Here is a 19,149-nt window from a genome sequence, read left to right on the forward strand (position 1 = left end):
CCAGAGAGCTGAGACCAGAGCGCAGGCCAAGGCTGGGCTTCATCTATCCTGGGGTCTAGGTCCCTGGCCACTCCACTACTCCCAGTGACTTAGTTTCTCCTCTGCCAGGAGTGGGGGTGAATTGACACACACCTGTCAAATGTGTGGTTCAGATACCAGCACTCCCTGTCCCTAGCAGACATTATCGATGGAACAGACACATTGTCTCATTCATAGTGCTTCCTGACATGGGCTCCAGGTGGGCCCTGCAATTGATCAGACTCGCCAGATGAGATTTTCCATCTAGGTCTATGTGACCTCTCTAGATGCTCCTGTTCTTAGACCTGGACAAGCCCAGCTTCTGCCCAGTTCCCATGCTTTGCAGGGCCTTTCTCCAAGTTTTCAGAAAATGTGTAGCTAACCGCAGTCCTCATTTTTTCACTTGGCTGGTTTTCTCCCATCCCTGCAAATCGGGTAGGTTGTGGGATTTGTGTCTATGGGGCTGTTCCCGGCTGAATTCTAGAAGGGCAAACTATTGAGTAGATTACCTATGTTGCCCAGCATAGTATTTTTCCCTTTTCTTTTAAATAACAGTACTATTAAGATATAGATCACACACTATATAATTCACCCATTTTAAGTGACCGTTCAATGGGTTTTAGTGTATTCAAGAGTTGTGCACCCATTACCACAATCAATTTCAGAACATTTTTATTGCCTGAAAAGAAATCTTGTACCCTTTAGCCATCACCCCCTCATCTCCCCTATTTCCTCTAGTGCGAAGCAACCACTAATGTATATTCTGCCTCTACAGAGTTTCATGTTCTGGACATTTCATATGAATGGAATAATATATTATGTGGTCTTCCGTCACTGAATTCATTCACTTAACATAATATTTTCAAGGTTCACCCATAGGGTAGCAAGAATCAGTACTTCATTCCTTTTTATGGCTGAATAATATGCAATTGTAGGGATATATCACATTCTGTTTATCCATTTGTCCATTGATAGACCTTCGGGTTGTTTCCAACTTTTGGCTATTATGAATGATGTTGCTAAGAACATATATACAAGTTTTTGTAAAGATACAGGTTTTCATGTCTCGAGTATATATCAATTAGATTGGTGCAAAAATTATTGTGGTTTTTGCCATTACTTTTAATGCCAAAAGCCACACAATTACTTTTGCAGCAACCCACTAGGAGTGGAATTGCTGGGTCATGTGTTAATTCTATGTTACACAATCAGACTCTTTTCCAAAGTGGCAGTACTATTTTCCAGTCCTGAAAGCAGTGTATTAGGGTTCTAATTTTTCTACATGCTGCCCAACCCTTACTATTATCTGACTTTTTGATGCTAGTCATCCTAGTTGGTGTGAAGTGGTATCTCACTGGGGTTTTGATTTGTATTTCCCTCAATAATGATATTGAACATCTTGTCAGGTGCTTATGTGCTTGTTGGTGATTTGTAAGTCTTTTCTGAAGAAATATCTATTCAGATCATTTGCCCATTTTTAATTGGGTTGTCATTTTATTATTGAGTCATAAAACTTCTTTATATATGTTATATACAGTCCCTTAGTGGACATACAGTTAGCAAAAATTTCCTCCTATTTAGTGAGTTGTCTTTTCACAGTCTTCATGGTGCCTTTGAAGGACAAAAGTTTTAAATTTTAAAACTTTTAAAAGTTAAAATTTTATGAAATCCAATTTTTCTATTTTTAATTTTGTTGCTTGTTCATTTGGGGACACATCTAAGAAGCCATTGTCCAATCCAAGATCACAACAATTTACTCTCATGTTTTCTTCTAAGAGGTCTATAGTTTTAGCTCTTCTGCCCTCATGTTTTCTTCTAAGAGGTCTATGGTTTTAGCTCTTCTGTTTGGGGTTTTGATCCACTTTTAGTTAATTTTTTTCATATGGTTTGATGTAGGGATCCAATTTCATCCTTCTGCATGTTGTCCCAGCACCATTTTGTTGAAAAGATTATTATTTCCCCATTGAATTGTTTTGACATCCTTGCTGAAGATGAATTGACTTTAAATGTGAGGATTAATTTCTGGATTCTCAAGCCAGTTAAATTAGCCTCCATGTTTATCCTATGCTCCTATGCTGGTACCACGCTGTCTTTATTACTGTAACTTAGAAGTACGCTTAGAAATCAGGAAGTGTGAGTCCTCCAACTTTGTTCTCTTTCAATATATATTTTTTTCTATTCCAGATTCCTTGAATTTCTACATGAATTTTAGGATCAGCTTGTCCATTTCTGCAAAGAAACCAGCTGAGAGTTTGATTGGAATTGCATTGAATCTGTAGATCAAGTTGGAGAGCATTTGCGTCTTAACAGTATGAAGTCTTCTGACCCATGAACATATTATATTTTCCCATGTATTTAGATATTTAATTGCCTTCAATAACGTTTTGTAGTTTTTAGAGTATAAATATTGCACTTCTTTTGTTAAATGTATTCCAAAGTATTCTTTTTGACACTGTTGTAAAAGAAGTTGTTTTCTTAGTTTCATTTTGAGATTGTTCACTACATGATATTTCTTTTGTGGGATAGTATGTGATGTGATTGCTCATGAATGGTGCTGATGCACTGATTTTTAATGACTTGTTTAGATAGACAAAAACTTCAAAATAAGATCTGCCTTACACACACTAGGGGCATCCTAGCATCTTTGAATTCTGAGACGTCATTTTATTACAACAGTTTGTTTATTGGTTTATTTGTCGAGGGCCCCCTATGGGCCAGATATTGTTTTAGGAGTGAGAGGCACAGCAGTGGGTGCGGCAAAGTTTCTACCCCTATGGAGTGTGTGTTCTCATGGGGAAGACAGACAACAAACTAACCGCTAATCAAATACTTAATACAATTTCAGGCAATCACAAGTCTTCTGAAAGAAAATGAATTAGCTTTAGGATACAAAGTTCCCGGGCACAATGTCAGACTTAATGGGGTGGTGGGGAAGGCCTTTCTAGGGAGGTGACTTAGGGACAGAATTAAGTGCAGGGTGAGCTGTGTGGAGAGCTGGGGAGGACAGTAGATGCCAGGACCTGGGTGGGAACACCCTGCAGGGGATTGGGGACAACAGGGGAGCCAGCGTGGCCAGGGTAGAAGGGACCTGAGATGGGGAGAGGAGCTGAAGAGTTAGGCAGGGACCACGCCATGAAGTCAGATTGGCCACGGTAAGCACTGTGGCTTTTACCCTGAGTGTGATGCCAAGTCACTGGAGAAATTACCAAGAACTGCAGGAGTCAAGGAAGGTGCCTTGAAAGTCAAGGAGGCAGGTGAGTTCTGCAGGGAGAATCTGCATGCGCAAAGGCTTCAGGGTATGGAGAGCCAGGCAGGAGCAAAAAGGTATGGGAAGAAGCTCAGCCTGATTGGAGCAAATGGAGTATATTCTGGAGCAAGACAAAAGAGAAAAGAGGGGAGGGTTGGCATGCTCTCTGGTTGTATCATGGTCTATCTAGAAGGTAGCATTGGTTTTAGCCCAGAGTTCAGCCCAGATTCAAGGCTTAGGAAACCTAGAATGAAGCTTTGGCTCTGACGTTGACTTGTTCTATGATCTTGGGCAAGTCATCTCCCTTCTTTGGGGCTTGATGTTGTCATCTGTACAACGGGTGCTTTAGAACAAGAACAACCTCAAGTGTGTTGCCCCTGTAATGCATATCTCTGGAGATTGCTTGATTCACCAAACCCTGGAAGAGAGCCCTTGTTGGGAGAGAGGCCTTCTGTTAGCTGAGCTGGTCTATACCTTCTCTAAGCTCAGATGCCTCCTGCCCTGAGGTTTGGCAGGGTGACAGGGTAGAGTGTTACTATGATTTATCTCTCCCTTTCATCATTACCAAGCTAATGTGATAGCCTGTGGCTGGTCTATAGGGTGGCTAAGCTTGTAAGGAACTAAAGCTGGAAATGCTGGAAGTAAGTGTGGCAGAGTTGATAAGTGGTAGAGAAGGGAGATGGAGAGAGGTTAAACATAGCAATGCCAGGCCCAACTACACCATGTCCTCCCAGAAAAAGTTGGGAAGGGCTCAGACACTGACTGGTCCACCTCCATGGGTTTGCAGAGGAAGTGGATAAGGCCCAGAGAGGGAATGACTTCTGCCTTAGGTCGCCCAGCAAATTGGAGGCAGAATAGAAACATGGTTCCTGGTTCTGGACTCGTGGTCTTTCCACTGCACCCCACTGCTTCTGGCAAGTTGAAAGCCAACGTCCTTAGGGCAAGGAGAATTAACAAGAGGTAGAGAGAGGAATGTGTCTGAATGTTGGTTAGGTGGTAGGAGAAACAAGAAGTGAGCAGCCTCCTGGTGGTCCTACTGCTCTCTGATTAGGACACACCAGTACAGAGGTGCAGACCCTGCTCTAGCTGCGCCTGCCCTGGAGCCAGCAGCAGAGGATGCCCAGGAATCCTGGGAAGCCAGCCTGTGAGCCCTCGCTGTGCCACACCTCTGTACCCGCCACAGCCTCTCCACCTGCGTGATCTGGCCCATGACATTTTCTGCTCAGAAATCTTTCCTTTGCCCACTTGCCAACAGGATTGGGGCAGGACTGTAGCAGCCTCTTCCCTGTGTTGCTCTATTCAGACTCTGGGGACCTTGTAGATGATGAAATTGAGAAAATAAAAGTTGTCCTCATTCTGGTCATCACTTTGGGAACATTGTTTTGGGAACACTTGAGAGAGGGGCTGATTCGTATGCCTCTGACAGACTGGCCCAGCACCCAGGAGACCGCAGCTTCCTCCATGCCAACCATGGCACCTGCTGGCATAGTCCACTGGTGCCCTAGTGACATGTGCCATTTTTCAGAGTCTTTCCTCACTCTTTACCCTCTTTAGGGCTCAACCAGTCTGCTTTGCCAACTGGGGTGTGGTGGCTACTGTCTTTGCCCCAGCCCTTAACCTTGCGTTCTCCTGTCCTGACCATCTGCTCCTCCTAGTGACCATGGGGGCTATGGGCTCCAAGCCAGGCCAATCAGATCCTTTCCCTGGCATTTTTTTGCCACTTAAGCTGGCCCAAAGAGCTTGTTATCCTTTTTCGTATAAAGCTGTTTAGATATAAGCCAGAGACGCCTGTGGCCAGTGTTTCAACCTCTTGAAAAGCTGAAACTCGAAGAATAAAGTCAGCAGTCTGAGAAACAGATGGAGGTTAGAGAAAGCATCCTAGGGCACTTGGGTGCCTGGATCCCACTGTTGCTGAGTCTGGACCACCCCTCTTTTTGAGAGAGCTGGTGAACCTGAGTATTTTTTTTAGCAGTGAAAGGGACTCTGACTAATATGTGGGTCTGATAACTCTGGCTTGGCCTTTTCATGGGTTGTGAGAATCAGATAACCTGCCCATGGTCCACAGCCAACCAGTGGTAGATCTTCAAGAAGCCTTCCCCATCTCAAACTCCTTACAACAAGCATTCCACTCATCATGTCGAAAAGTGGGTAATCCAGAAAGAACAGGAAAGGTGGGGACACATAATTGTTGGGGCTTGACATAGGCTCTCTCATCTCCACACAGTTAACACTGTTTTATGATAAAACAAAGAAATAAATTCTTATTTTAAAGATTAAAAAAATCAAGGCCATGCAACTTGGTACTTTCAGGCCCTGGGGAGTCTGTGTCTCAGCCCGAGTGGCCAGTTGGACAAAATGAGTGTCACCCTGGCCAGCCCCTGGACCAGCCTGCCCCAATCTCTGGGCCTAGCTGATGCCGTGGGTTCAGCATCCAGAGTCTCCTCCCTGGACATCTCTCTGGAGATTCAGGGTTGGACAGGGCCTTGTGTGATAAGAATCACTGAATGTCAGTGCCCAGAGGAATCTTTGAGATAGAGAATGGAGCAAGTGCACGAGACAAAGACACTTGGCCAGGATCACACTGCCTTGTGGCTGCTATATGCTGGGCACAGAAACAGATGCAGGGAACCTGGGCTCTGGAGCTCCCACCACTGCTGCAATATGCCACACCGCTTCCTGCCTGGTCCATCAGTGTCCCCAGCAGGTGACCTTGGACAGTGTCCCAGGAGCCAAATGTGGTCCCAGGGTCAGACTGACATGACAGAGAGGATCTATAGATCTAGTGGAAGCTGCTTGATGGCATCTCGCCCAGGAGTATCTAAGAATATAAAAGGGTTAGATTTGGGGACATGTATTTTAGCAGATTCTGAAACTTGCTCTTGCATTTTTGAATATTCATACTCTGCTTCATGAGCTCAGATATAAAATCTAGGTCTGTGTTCTCTCCTAGTGCCTCTGTTGCTTGCAGATACAGAACTTCCTTCAAAGAAATAGGTGAGTGGCCCATGTAGTAAATGCCCCCAGGACTGAGGTGACCCAGCTTTTCAGTAGACCTTCTGCTTGGCCATGCTTTGCAGGCTTCTGGTCACTAGTCCAGGTGACTGGTTGAGGATGAAAAAGTCACCTCTTAGCCTCCTCCATTGCTCCTCCATGCTGTTTGCCTCAAGAAGGAAGCTCTGACCTGCTGGGGTATTCATGGCTCACCAACATGAAGTCCTCTGTTTCACTTTTCTCCTTGCAGGGGCCTTTCTCTGCAATGTGTCCTTCTCCATGTCCACTGGCCCAAAGCCTGACCTTTAATAAGGTCTTCCCCCAGAATGGTGTCATAAGAAAGATAGACGTGAGGTGTAATTTATTGAATACCGTACTGAAACAGAAAAACTTATGGTTGTAAAAGTATTTTACGTACAGTTTCTTTTCTTTCTTTTTTTTTTTAAGATGGAGTCTCACTTTGTCACCCAGGCTGGAACGCAGTGGTGCGATCTCAGCTCACTGCTACCTCTGCCTCCTGGGTTCAAGTGATTCTCTTGCTTCAGCCTCCCGAGTAGCTGGGATTACAAGCGCACACCACCACATCTGGCTAATCTTTTGTATTTTTAGTAGAGATGGGGCTTTGTCATGTTGACCAGGCTGGTCTTGAACCCCTGACCTCAAGTGATCCACCTGCCTTGGCCTCCCAAAGCTCTGGGATTACAGATGTGAGCCATCGCGCTCAGCCTTCTTGAAGTCCACTTTCTACCGAACATGTATCACTTTCTTACCATCATAAAATAATCGGTATGTCAAACTATCATATATTGGAGACCATCTACATCATATACGTATAGATATCATATACATATACATACATATACATATTGATGCACGTGTACACATCATGCGCAGTGATGTCCTTATTTCTTAATCCAAGTGTTGGTTAAATGGGTATATTCAGTTTATAAATATTTAGCAAAGTATAAACTATAACCTTGTTATAATGTGAAAAAAAAATCTAAAAATGAAAGGTATGAGGGAGGCAGAGCACTGGCCTTGGAGTCAGAACATCTGGGTTTGAAATCCTGACTCTACTGAATATTTGCTGAGCCAAGTTGCTTCACTTTCTTGTCTTCCCTACCTGTTGCCCTGCTGCATGGGGCTGATTACACCTCTCTCATGCCCTTACTCGTTAGGAGGGCTAAATGCCAGTGGCCAGGGGGATGAAGTGGTGTGCAAAAGCTTGGGTCACAGAGCAGATGATCAGACGGTCAACGTCTGGTGCATTAGCCACCCCAGCACTTCTTGAAAGAAAGAACACATGAGAGCAGCAAGCCAGAGAGAGCTGAGCTTTTGTTGGAGCCTTGTGACAGGCAGGACAGTGACTGAGGATTTAATGAGAGGACGATTTGAGCACCTGCAGTTCCAATGCCAATGAGTGCCTCTCTCTGTGTTCCCAGGACTGGGTTGCGCTAGCTGTTTGTGAAGTGCAACTTGTCCCCAGCAAGCATCTGTTTTGCCTCTCTCAGCACCAACTCTTCAGGAAATTCTCGGCAGGCCCCCTGTGTGCTCCAAAGCGACGCCTTCCCAGCTCACTTTGGCTGCCAGCAGCCTTCCAGCAGGGGCTTCTTGCTCTGAATCCTAATGTGAGCTTCAGCAGGGGCTTTAGTTGCTGCACTCAGCAGGGGATGGGAAGGGATGGTGGTGGATGGAGAGTGATGAGGCAGTGGGCCTGGTTCGGGGTTTCTGGGATGCTGTGGCACACAGGGTCTGTCTGTGCATGCCTGCGGAGGCTGACTCATCAGCCTGCAGGCCGGCCTAGTGCCTCATTTGTCAATCAATGCCCCTAGCACTTGGTGAGCTGGGTTGGCAGGGGGTGCAGCCACTGAGACAAGCAGCCAGCTTGTCGACTGGTCATGTTTCTTCAAGAAAAGGAGGTTAGGCCAGGCATAGTGGCTCACTCCTGTAATCTCAATGCTTTGGGAGGCAGAGGCAGAAGAATTGCTTGAGGTCAGGAATTTGAGACTAGCCTGAGCAAGACCCTGACTCTAAACATTTTTTTTCTAAAAAATTGGCTAGGACTATACCTGTATCCCAGCTACTTGGGAGGCTGAGTGGGAGGATCACTTGAGCCTTGGAGTTTGAGGCTGCAGTGAATTCTAGCCTGGGTGACAGATCGACATCCTGTGTCTAAGAAAAGGAAAAAGAAAAGACTGCTAAGAATCTCAGTGATGCAGAGGTTTATAGTGGGCACTTGGGCCTTGCCTCTTCTTTATTCATGTGCTCGCATGTAGTAATTCCCTGCCAGCCTCTAGTTCAGCCCCTGGGCACTCAGTCAGAGACAGGAAGCATGGCCCCTGCCTCTCTGATGCCCTTTGCAAAGGCCCTGTCATGTCTCCACCTGGATGACAGGCAGAGCAAGCCACGTGGTGGAGCAGGCAAACCCTACAGCCAGACCAGCTTGGCTCAGCTCTCAGCTCACCACTCCCTTGGGTTCTGATTTGGGGCAAGAAACTTACCTTCTCTGTGCCACGACCCGCCTAATCAACATAGTGAAACTCCGTCTCTACTAAAAATACAAAAAATTAGCTGGGCATGGTGTCGAGCACCTGTAATCCCAGCTACTCGAGACATAAGGCAGGAGAATCACTTGAACCCGGGAGGCAGAGGTTGTAGTGAGCTGAGATCGCGCTGTTGCACTCCAGCCTGGGCAACAACAGTGAAACTCCGTCTCAAAAAAAAAATAAATAAAGAGTGGGGGTGATGACAGCAGTCCTTAATTTATGTAGTTGGCATGAAGTTCAATAGGTTAATGAGTGCAAAGAGTGTGAAATAGGGCCTGGAATCTAGTCCATAAGTAACAAAATCATAATGACTCGGTTGTGCTACCTCTTGAGTCACCTTCTTCTTCTAGGCTGTCTCCATCACACAACCTTAGAGATCTTTCTAGGTCAGTTCTGATTATAGTAAAGTCATTCAAAGGCTCTGTTGAAAGTTCAGACTTTTCCATGGCCTTCAGACCCCTGCTTTCCTCCTCTTGATCACCTTTCCAAACAGCCATGCCCACTTTTCTCCTCTCTACCTTACAGACACTGCAGATGGCCTGCCATTTGCTAAACTTGCCATAGCTTCTCATCCCCTGCTGTTCCTGGGGGACCTCTGCTCTCTCCTCCTTACCTCCCTGGAGTCCTACATGGGTTCTTCAAGAGGTCCTTCAGTTTGTATTTGAAGGTAGAGAATCCCTCCTTGATTTCTCCTTCTTTAACCAAAGCCAGCCCTTCCTGTGACCTCCCCCATTGACTGTCTACCCCAGGTCTCCTGTGCTAAGCAGTGTGTTGTAACCACCCGAGTAAGCATATGTCTCCATTGAACTCGGTGTCCTCTGGCCATGTCGGAGTCATCTCTGGGCCAGCATGAATAGACTCACAGCAAACAGTTGTTGAAGGAATGAATGAACAAGATGCTTGGTGAATGCTTGCCAGATTAGAATGAAGAAGCAGCTAATCTCCTTTTGTCCTTACTACAACCCCTAAAGCAGATGGGGAGATACTAGCAGCCTGTTGGGACTTAGCTGCTACTTTGTCAGTATAAGTGACAGCTGGCTGGCCCCAGGCAGCTGCAAAACATGCCCTGGTCTGACTCTTCGGACAGTGCTTGCTCTTCTCCCCAGTTAGCACATGTTCTGTTGCCTGGGAGGGGCAGGTTGATGCACATGAAACATGGTACATTCCAGAGATGTTCACCACACTGTCTCCATGCCACATTCCCTTCCGTAGCATGGACTTGCCCCTCCCCCATGAAGATGCAGACTCCTATCTCCCCCACCTTGAATGTGGGCTTGAGCCTACTTCATCAATGCAGTGGGATGGAAGGGATGTTCTGAGACTTCCAAGGTTAAGCCATAAGAAGCTGTGCAGCTTCTGCCTGGGTCCTTTAGAATTCTCTCTTGGGATGCTCCTTCTGAAAAGCCAGCCGCCACACTATGAGATGGCTAAGCCATACAAGAGGCCATGTGTAGGTGCTCTGGTGGACAGCCTTGGCTGAGCTCCCCACAACAGCCCAGCCAGGTGAGTGAGCCATCTGGGATACCCAGACGGGCCAAACCTTCAGATGATGCTAGCCCCAGCAGACATCTGACTGCAGTCCCATGTGAGACCTGGTGTGTGAGCTGCTCAGCTGAACCCAGTCAATCCATACAAATGTGAGAGATGGTGATAAATACTTGCTTGAAGTCACCAAGCTTTGTCGTGGCAATAGATAAACAGAACACCAAGTTGGACTTGGTACCAACTGGAGGAAGAAGTGACTGCTGACCACTTCTCTGTCTCCAAAGGGTGACTCCAGAGAGCCCCCTGCCTATGATTTCTCAGGATGTAGAGGAAGGGACTTGGAGTTGGGAACCACAAGATCTCCATTGTAAGACCCGCTAGCCTCTGAGATGCTTTCTCCAATTTGCACACTGCTCTGGGGCAAAAGACAGAGGGAGGGTTGGGACTGTTTCAAGGTCTAGTTTCCTCAGACTGTGGGGAATAACTAGGTCCAAGCGCACAGGTACAACGCCTTTACACACATCCTGGTCCCTGTACTGTCCACTCCATGAAAATGGTCTAGATGCTTAGTATATGGAAGACGGAAGCAAGGAAATGGTGATGGAGCACCCATTCTGTGCCAGGTGGCTGACCTCAATTATTTCATTTGCTCTTCACAACGATTTGATGAGAGTAGAAGTATTATCCACACTGCACAGATGAAACTGGGTGAGAAAGGTTCAGTGATGTGTCCATACAGCAAGCAAGTGGCCAACCTGAAAAAACCCAGGCCAGCGTCTCTACTGTTGATGACTTCTGAATGGTCTCAAAGATGCTGGGAAGATTCCCAGGGCTGTGCTTCATCCCCAGCTGCTGGTCAGGGCCTGAAATTCCCTCATTATTGCTTTGCTGCTTTAGCTTAAATCCTGGATCCTGTCAATGCTAATCCCTCTCGAAGGATGATGCATTAAGATGTTATTAATCACCTACCCCAGGCAGACTGAGGTCCATCATCTCTCCTGAGAGTCTGTTTTTGTGGGAGGGAATGTTGGGTAGAGGGGCTGCTTTCAGGGACGGAAGAGAAACAGGTGGGGTCATAACAGGTTCCTAGCTCAGGCTTTTCTCCATTCTTTCCAGATGGAGCTTGATGGTGGGCTTGGGAAATCAAGATGATAGATCCTCAGTATGGGGCATGGGGCAAGCCCCATGCCCTGCCTGAGACCGGCCTTCATCAAGTCCAGTGGCAGCTCTAGAAAATGTCTTTCTCCAGCTAATGAAGTCCATCCCTGGCATGGGCATGGGCACATTCATTCTCCTCTTCAGCTTCCTTCACATTTGTCCAGTTTCTCACCAAGACTCCTGGGAGAGCTGTGTTTTGTTCTGGGCTCCAAACTCAAGGAGTGGCATTAAGCGACTGGTGCGAGGCCAGAGCAGACAGCCAGGGTGAGTGGGGAAGGAACGCCAACTCCTGATAGAGCAGTGCAAGTGTCGTCTGAGGGGAGGAGACCCAGGGGCTGGAGAGCTGGCTTCCACCCTGAGGATGCCAGGTGGCTGAGTACATTGCTGGACTTTGCCCATGCTCCTAATCCTTCTCTCTGGGATGGTTCCAGTTCTGGGGAGGCAGAGGCTACTCCACATGGGTGATCCTGATGGGTAGTGACTACCCTGTCACTGGAGGTGGCTGAGCAGAAGACCTAACTGCCCATCTAGGCTCTGCAGCGAGGCTCCTATGGAAGGAGAAGGGACCAGGTGACCTTGGAGACCCCTTGCCATGTTTGATTCTCAGACTCTGAGAAGAGACAAGCCCATCCTGGTACAGCAAGATTTTAACCCCCTGGGGTAAAGGGAGGGGAACAAATTGTTGTAGCTGTCCTGGTGCTCACCAACCTTCCCGGCCTCCCTTTACTCTGCTCTTTGGTGGTCTAACTTCCCTTTGGCAAGGAGCCCTTGCTCCTCTCTTTTCTCCCTTCCTGCTTTCCTTTCATTCATTTAACAAATTCTTGTTCAGCAAATTCTTTCTTGCAATGCCTCCTAGGATACTGGGCAATGCCCTAAGTCTTGGGGGACCCTGGAGTGAGAAGAATAAATACCGCCACCGCCCTTATGGAAGAGCAGTGGTGCGCTCCTGTAGTGTGGAACAGAGGACTGAGGATGGATTATAGAAGTCTTGGGGGAAATCCAAGAAGGTTGAAAGTGAGGGCCGTGTTCAGGTAGGAGATGGTGTGGGGTGGGCTTGGAGGGTGGTAGTGGGGCCAGGGAAAGTGGATGGAGTCCAAAGACAGAGAATAGAAGAATTCATCAGTGCTTGATGGAATGTTGGCTGTGGCAGGTAGGTGAGGAAGAGGGGGTTGTCAGAGTACTCCTAGGTCGCTGGCTGGAGCCCCTGGGTAAGGGAGGGGGCCAGTCCTGGGGATGCCTCACAGCAGCGATGGCGTCGCTGGCAAAGCTACCTCATGCTGGGGAAGGCTTCGGTACTAACGTTTCATTTCGGGCACCTCTAGAAACAGAGGCCATGCATTTGCTCACACCCTCTCTCCAGAGCCTGTCTGCATCCCTTCTGATCTTTCCGACAGCTCCCAGAAGCAGGTCTCTTAAGATGCCTCCTAGGCGCCTGCCCTCCTTTCAGCCGCTCCTCTGCTCATCATTGCAGAGCTGTGGTGATTGACACACCCAGGGGCCAATGAACTGCCTAGCTCCACCCACCACTCCCAGGGTCGCTGAGTCCCTACCCAGCTCTCCCTGTTCTCCTCCCCCAAGATCTCTCACCGTATCGAAATACCAGACACGATTCAGGGCAGTAGCAGGCCTGATTTCCACCTAGGGAGACGAGGGAGGGCCCAGCTGGACCTCTTCACAGCATCCATGATCGACCCCACCTGGCTGGATGTTGCGGGGGCGGCAGGGCAGTCTCAGGCTTCCTGGCCAAGGCCTGCAGCCGGTAAACATTCCTGCCCCATTTCCATGGCTGCCAGTTGGGCTTGAGCCACTGGGGGCTGGGGGAGGGGCTTTGACTGGGCCTGCCTGTTCGACTCTGGGGGATTTGGTGGTTCTCCGTTTCCAGCTTAGCTCATTGTGAAGCTGCTCTGAAGAACTCCCCTTTCCAGCAGCCAGTGCGCATGAAGCCAGTTCACTCCCTCCTGGGGGTCCCTCCCTGTGGGCATGAAGCTGGTGCACCCTTGAGTCCTCCTCCCCGTGGATGTGAGGTTGGTGCACCCCTGACACTCCTTCCTGTGGATGTGAAGCCAGTGCACCCTTGGGTACCTCTGCCTGTGGGTGTGAAGCTGGTGCATCCCGAGGCCCTCCCCCACCATTGGCGTGAAGTCAGTGCACCCCTGGGTCCCTCTCCTGTGGGCATGAAGCTGGTGCACCTCTGGGTCCCCCTCTTTGTGGGTGTGAAGTCAGTGTATCCCTGGGAACTCCTTTCTGTGGATGTCAAGACAGTGCACCCCTGGGTACCTCTGCCTGTAGGTGTGAAGCTGATGCACCCCTGGGTCCTCCTCGTGTCCCCTGAGACAGTTGGATCTTGGTCTCAGGGCTTACTCAGTCATCTCTGGTGGTGTAGGTCTCTGTGTTCAGTTTTGTAAGGGGAGGAAACTGAAGATGATTGTGTTTACCTTACCTACCCCCCTCATTTACCTCACCTAGCTCAGGGGCTGGGTATGGGGTGGTCTCAGCCCAGGACAGCCTTTTAAATATTAAACATGGTACCATGCAATGTTTGTTATACTCATGACCTGGAGAAATCAAATGCGATTACTCAGCCATCTCAAATGGGGCAATGTGTAGGCTAACAGCTACCCCTCCCAAGGGCGTTTCACGCACACTACCTTCTGAGCTTCATTGAGTCCGTTTACAGGCAACAAAACTGATGCACAGAAAGGTGGGTGACTGGGCTCACCGTGGCCTGCAGAGGAAGTGGCGAGCTTGACTTCCTCCACAGCTGGTTCTGTATCTCAACACTGAGCATGAGGAAGTGATGGTGGCCTGGCCGGTCTGTATCTGGGCTCCCATGGTCTGCCACAGCCCAGTCAGTGTGCTTGATGCCTGGTATCCTTCCTATGTAACAGAGACAGACCAGAGAGGGAAATAAACTTGCCCAGGGCTGCACAGCTATTCAGTGGTGTAACCAGGACCGGAACTTGCGTCCTCTTCGTCCCTCTCAGGTGCTTATCCCACTCATCTCAGCAAATCACATAAAGCTCTCGGTGGCCTTAACACCAGGTCAGGAGGACTAGAAGGGGTTGGCCACGAGACAAGGAGAAAGGCATTGAGGACTGAAGCTGGAGACCAGCCGTGAGTCCTGGCTTGTTACTGATGTGACCTTGAGCAATTTGCCCTCCTTCTCTGAGCCTCCATTTCCTTGGGTGTTGCCCAGGGATGCTGATCTGTGTGTAGCTTTCCTCAAGCAGTTGCTCTGGGGACAAAGATATGGGATGGGAACTGGCTCTGTGGACAGGCAGGGGCAGCTCCCTCCTGCTCCCCTGCCATGGAGCCCCCTTATCCTGGGTGAGTCTTGGCCAATGCCCCAGAGCCCTGCACAGCCCCAAGCTACTGGGGGAAGGCAGGGAGCTGGCCTGGGCCCCCCCAGTGCCGATGCATCAGTTCTCAGGGGCTCTGAGATGGCCCCTCTTGGCCTGGACGTGCCACAAACAGTCCCCTCTCCCCTGCCTGTGTGTGTTTTGGGGCTGGCTGGCAGGCTCGGGAAAGCAGCCTGGCCTTATCAGAAGCCCTGGGTCTCCGGTTTCTGGGAACTGTCTGCGCTCTGCAGCTTTCTTTCCCAGGGGCTGGTGCCAAGCAGGCTCAGTCTGAGCGTCTGGCGGGGCTCCAGTCATTCTGTGTCAAGCACTTCTCAGCAGCGGGAAGACCAACTTCATGGAGGCCTGAAGGGACCCAGCAACCGGCCTCTGTATGCATGGCCCTGGCTGAAAAATGGGAGCATGGTTGTTAGCGCCCCCTAATCCACACAGGGGACCAACTGCTCCCAGTTGTGTGAGCTGGGCCGGGAACTCACACCAATGCCTGTTAACTGCCTCTAGAGAGGGGACCTGCATGGAAGCATCATCCTTTAGGAGGCACGCCCACGTGCACTGTCTCCGTTCATGCTGCACAGGGATGGAGGCTCGGCTCACAGACCCTGCTGGCCTGTGTTCTACAACTCCCATCACCCAAGAGAGTCACTCCACATCCCTGTAAGATGGGGATCATGATTGTTAGTTAAGATTGAGACGATGGAGGTGCTATGAGGTTGAGAACTTGCCAGTCACTCCAGGTTTGAAGCCAGGCTGTTGGGCTCCAGAGCCCATTTCCCACCTTAACAGCACAGGAGGGGGTCCTAGGTCTTCTGGTCCCACAGCAGCCTCCATGCTCCTGCCCCCTCCACTCCCTGCCTCCCTTGGAGTGCAATGCATCTTACTGAGGTGGAGCTGGCTCAATTCAGTATAGGTGCTACATGTATAGATGCCAGGTGGGTTTATGTTATCTAGGGTGCCCACAAATAGGGTCCACATACCAGGGGCAGGGTGTCTCAGAAGAGTTGGCAGGGACATAAGGGACTATATGAGAAGGACGAGGGCCCTGTGTACTACCCAGCTTGAGGTTCTTGTGGGGGACAGGGTCTCAGCCTTCTGTCCTGGTCCCTTGTGTGGATGAGCAGTGTCATCTGTAGATACCTAGGGCCCAGAAGTGAGGGAAGTGGCAGTCCTTGGTGCCTATCCACTGTCCTTGAAGACTCCCCTCCTGGCAGAGCCTCTCTCCAGTGCCCGTGACTACTCAATAATCCCCTTTCTCTCGCTTGAAAATTTGATGGGACAACTCTGCATGGCTTTCTTGGCTCTCCACACTGGCCCTCCAGCCGAGGTCCTCACTGCTCTTTCCCTGCTACAGGCTGATCTTCTCCATCTCAGTCCCTGCCTTCCCTCCTCTGTGCCTTGGTCCCAGAAGCTTCCTCAGTCAGGCCACATTGGAGCCTATCTTTAAGGAGGAGACCTCTCCTCTGCTCTGGGCTCCTTGGGCATCCTAGGCCACTGGGTGTGAAGTGACCGAAGGGAGTACCATGGGACAGGCCTCCAGGGCCCTTTGCCTTCTCCAGACCATGAGAACCTGGAGGGCAAATCCCACAGCCCATTCATTTTCAGTTTCCCAAAATGTTTGTGGATTACATGGATGAAGGACAGCATGCATGAGCCAAGAGTGGAGGCAATGCGATGGGTCTGGGAACCGGGTGACCCGAGTCCCTTTCCCTTCAGTGTCTCAGGAGGAGAGTGGGGAAGATGCCATGTGCCCTGAGATGATTTTCTTGGATTCCTTGATGGGCCACCCTTTGGGGAACATTTGCATTTTAACATTGAGGGGAGCTGGCAAATGGTAGTGGATTTTGGGTGCCGTGGCACCCATTGCAGAGGGCTCTCTGGCTGGCCTCGATTGTGCTGTGGGCAGGTCCCTTGTCTGAGAGTGTCTGCGCTCCGGTGCTGGCTCCCATGATGTCCCCCCTTTGTAACCCGTCTATCCAGCCTGTTCAGGGAAGCATGAGCTCTCTTGTTTGCTCCAGCTCATTGGGGTGGTGACATTTTAAAATACTGTTAATAGCTGATATTTATCCAATGCCACATGGAGTCTCGTAGCTGAGCAGTTACACACTTTATCTAATCTCATCTGCACACCAGCCTTGTGAGAGAGGCCCCGATGACCATCCCATCTCAGGGAGGCCTCATTTGTCTTCATGCCCAGATACCCCTTCAGAGGCATGGATTTGCCTGGGTGAGGACCATGCCTAACTTTGCTCCATACCATCAGCCCCCAAGAGCAAGTGGGTGCTTCATATTGGTTGGACAAACAAGGGGCAAATGAGTGAATCTGTGACTCTGACCCTTCCCACGGGCCTCACTGGAATCCTAACTTGAGAACAATTGCTCTAGTCCTATAATCTTAAATGAAAAAGCAGGGTGTGAAACCTGCTGTGTGCATGCATGCCATGTGTGTGTGTCTGGGGAGGCAGGGAACAGAAACTGGGGAGGCTTGGAGGTCATGACTGGAGTGTGGGTGCTGAGTTCTGTTTGGAGCATCCTGGTTCTGTGATTTGGGGTGAGATGCCTAAGCTCTCTGGGCCTCAGTTTCTCCTTCTGTAACATAGGGGTAATCACGATACCTGACAGGGTTATTGCGAGGACAAAGTGAGTTATTACACACAGAACACCTAGAACAGTGTGTGGCCTCTAGTAATCACTAAGTAAGTGCTTGTTACTATAATCAGTAAATAGGGATGGAAGGAGCTAGATGGAGAGGTAGATGTATTGATAACAGTGCATGGGCCTCGTAAGGGAGTAACCAGTATATTTCCCTTATTCTGCATACCTCAGCTCCTTCTCCTCTTCCACAACCCTGTGTGACACCTGAGACAGCTCAATTCTCTGGTCCTTTAAACAGAGTGTGTATTAGTGGAGAGGTCATGTGAAGAGGAGGTGGTGACCCATGCGGGGGCCTTGTGGCTGTGAGGAGGGGATGCTGCAGGGTGACACAGAGTGGACTGAGTGGGTTAGCAAGGCCATGGACAGTTCCGCGATGACCACAGCCAAGTGCCACGGCAGGACAGCTGCCCAGATGTCATCTCTCCATCCTTGCTCAAAGCCCCCCACCCCATCCTCACCGGCAACTTAGACAAGCCTTTCAGGAAAGACCAGATGGAGGGAGAAAAATTCTCAGTTGACTGAGTTGTAATCTGCATTTACCAAAGAAAAAACTTGAAGTGACTGAATTTATCCAGGATTGACTAGAGTGGAAATTTCTGCTTTCAGGGAGAATGAGGCTCAAGAGAGAAATGAAGTTCAGTGATAGAAAAATAATGAAAATTATATATTTTGTGTACATGCCTATGTGGCTTATGAAAATCTCACCACCATATGTTATCCTTCCTGTACATAATTTCAAAATATGTGTACTTATGTGTGTTAATATATAAACTGAAAGAAAGAAAATTAACCAAAGTTTATTGGTTATCTCTGGATGAAGGGATTATGGACTACTTTTAATTTTCCTTAATATACTTTACTGTATCTTTTCAATTTTCTAAAGTAAACATGAACTACCTCTATGATCAGAAAGAGAATAATTATATAGCTATGAACTGTGGGTTTACACTGTTCTTCAAGTCAGGCAAATTGGGCCAGTAGATGGTGTGAACCAGGTCACAGGAAGGTGTTAGGTCAGGACTGTGTCCCCAGAGGGACCCTCCCTTTCCTGAGCCTGTTTGATGGGGATCATTCCTGTCACATGTGTCTATGTGCAGCCAGGACCCCATAAATATTCCTTCCCAGAGAGGAAGGCAGAGAGCTTTCAGTCCTATCCTCTACTGCTAGCAGGAACAATGACCTCCCCTTTGCAGATTAGAAACTGGAGACTCAGAGAGGTCTAGTGACTTGTGCAGGGCCACACAGTCAGGGAGCAGCCATACTGGGGTTGGAACTCGGACTTCCAGACCAGGTTTGCCTCACACCATGCCACCGCTGCTGGTCAGCAGGAAGTGGTTTCAGTACAAATCTCTAGGCCCATATCTTCAATACCTAATGGGGATTTACAACTTAGAGAAAATAAAAGCTTAGAGGGTTTTTTGTACCTTGTCCAAGGTCACACAGCAAGAGCAGAGTTGGCGTTAGAATTCTCATGCTTGATGCCAGAATAGGAAGATACTCAGAAAGAGTATGATATGGGACAAAATGGCAAAAAAAAAAAAGCAAAGAAGTGGGAAGACAGGAAAGAGATTACAAGTGCCTCCTGAAACAAAGAACACAGTCTAGCGTGTGTGTGTGAGGGCACATGTGTGTGTTGGGAGGTGAGTGGGAATGGTGTTGTGGTGTGGGGGGAAGGCAGGAGCTGAGAATGAGAGTCAGG

This window comes from Colobus angolensis, unplaced genomic scaffold (assembly GCF_000951035.1).
Source record: "Colobus angolensis palliatus isolate OR3802 unplaced genomic scaffold, Cang.pa_1.0 Scaffold12, whole genome shotgun sequence".
Taxonomy (NCBI): domain Eukaryota; kingdom Metazoa; phylum Chordata; class Mammalia; order Primates; family Cercopithecidae; genus Colobus; species Colobus angolensis.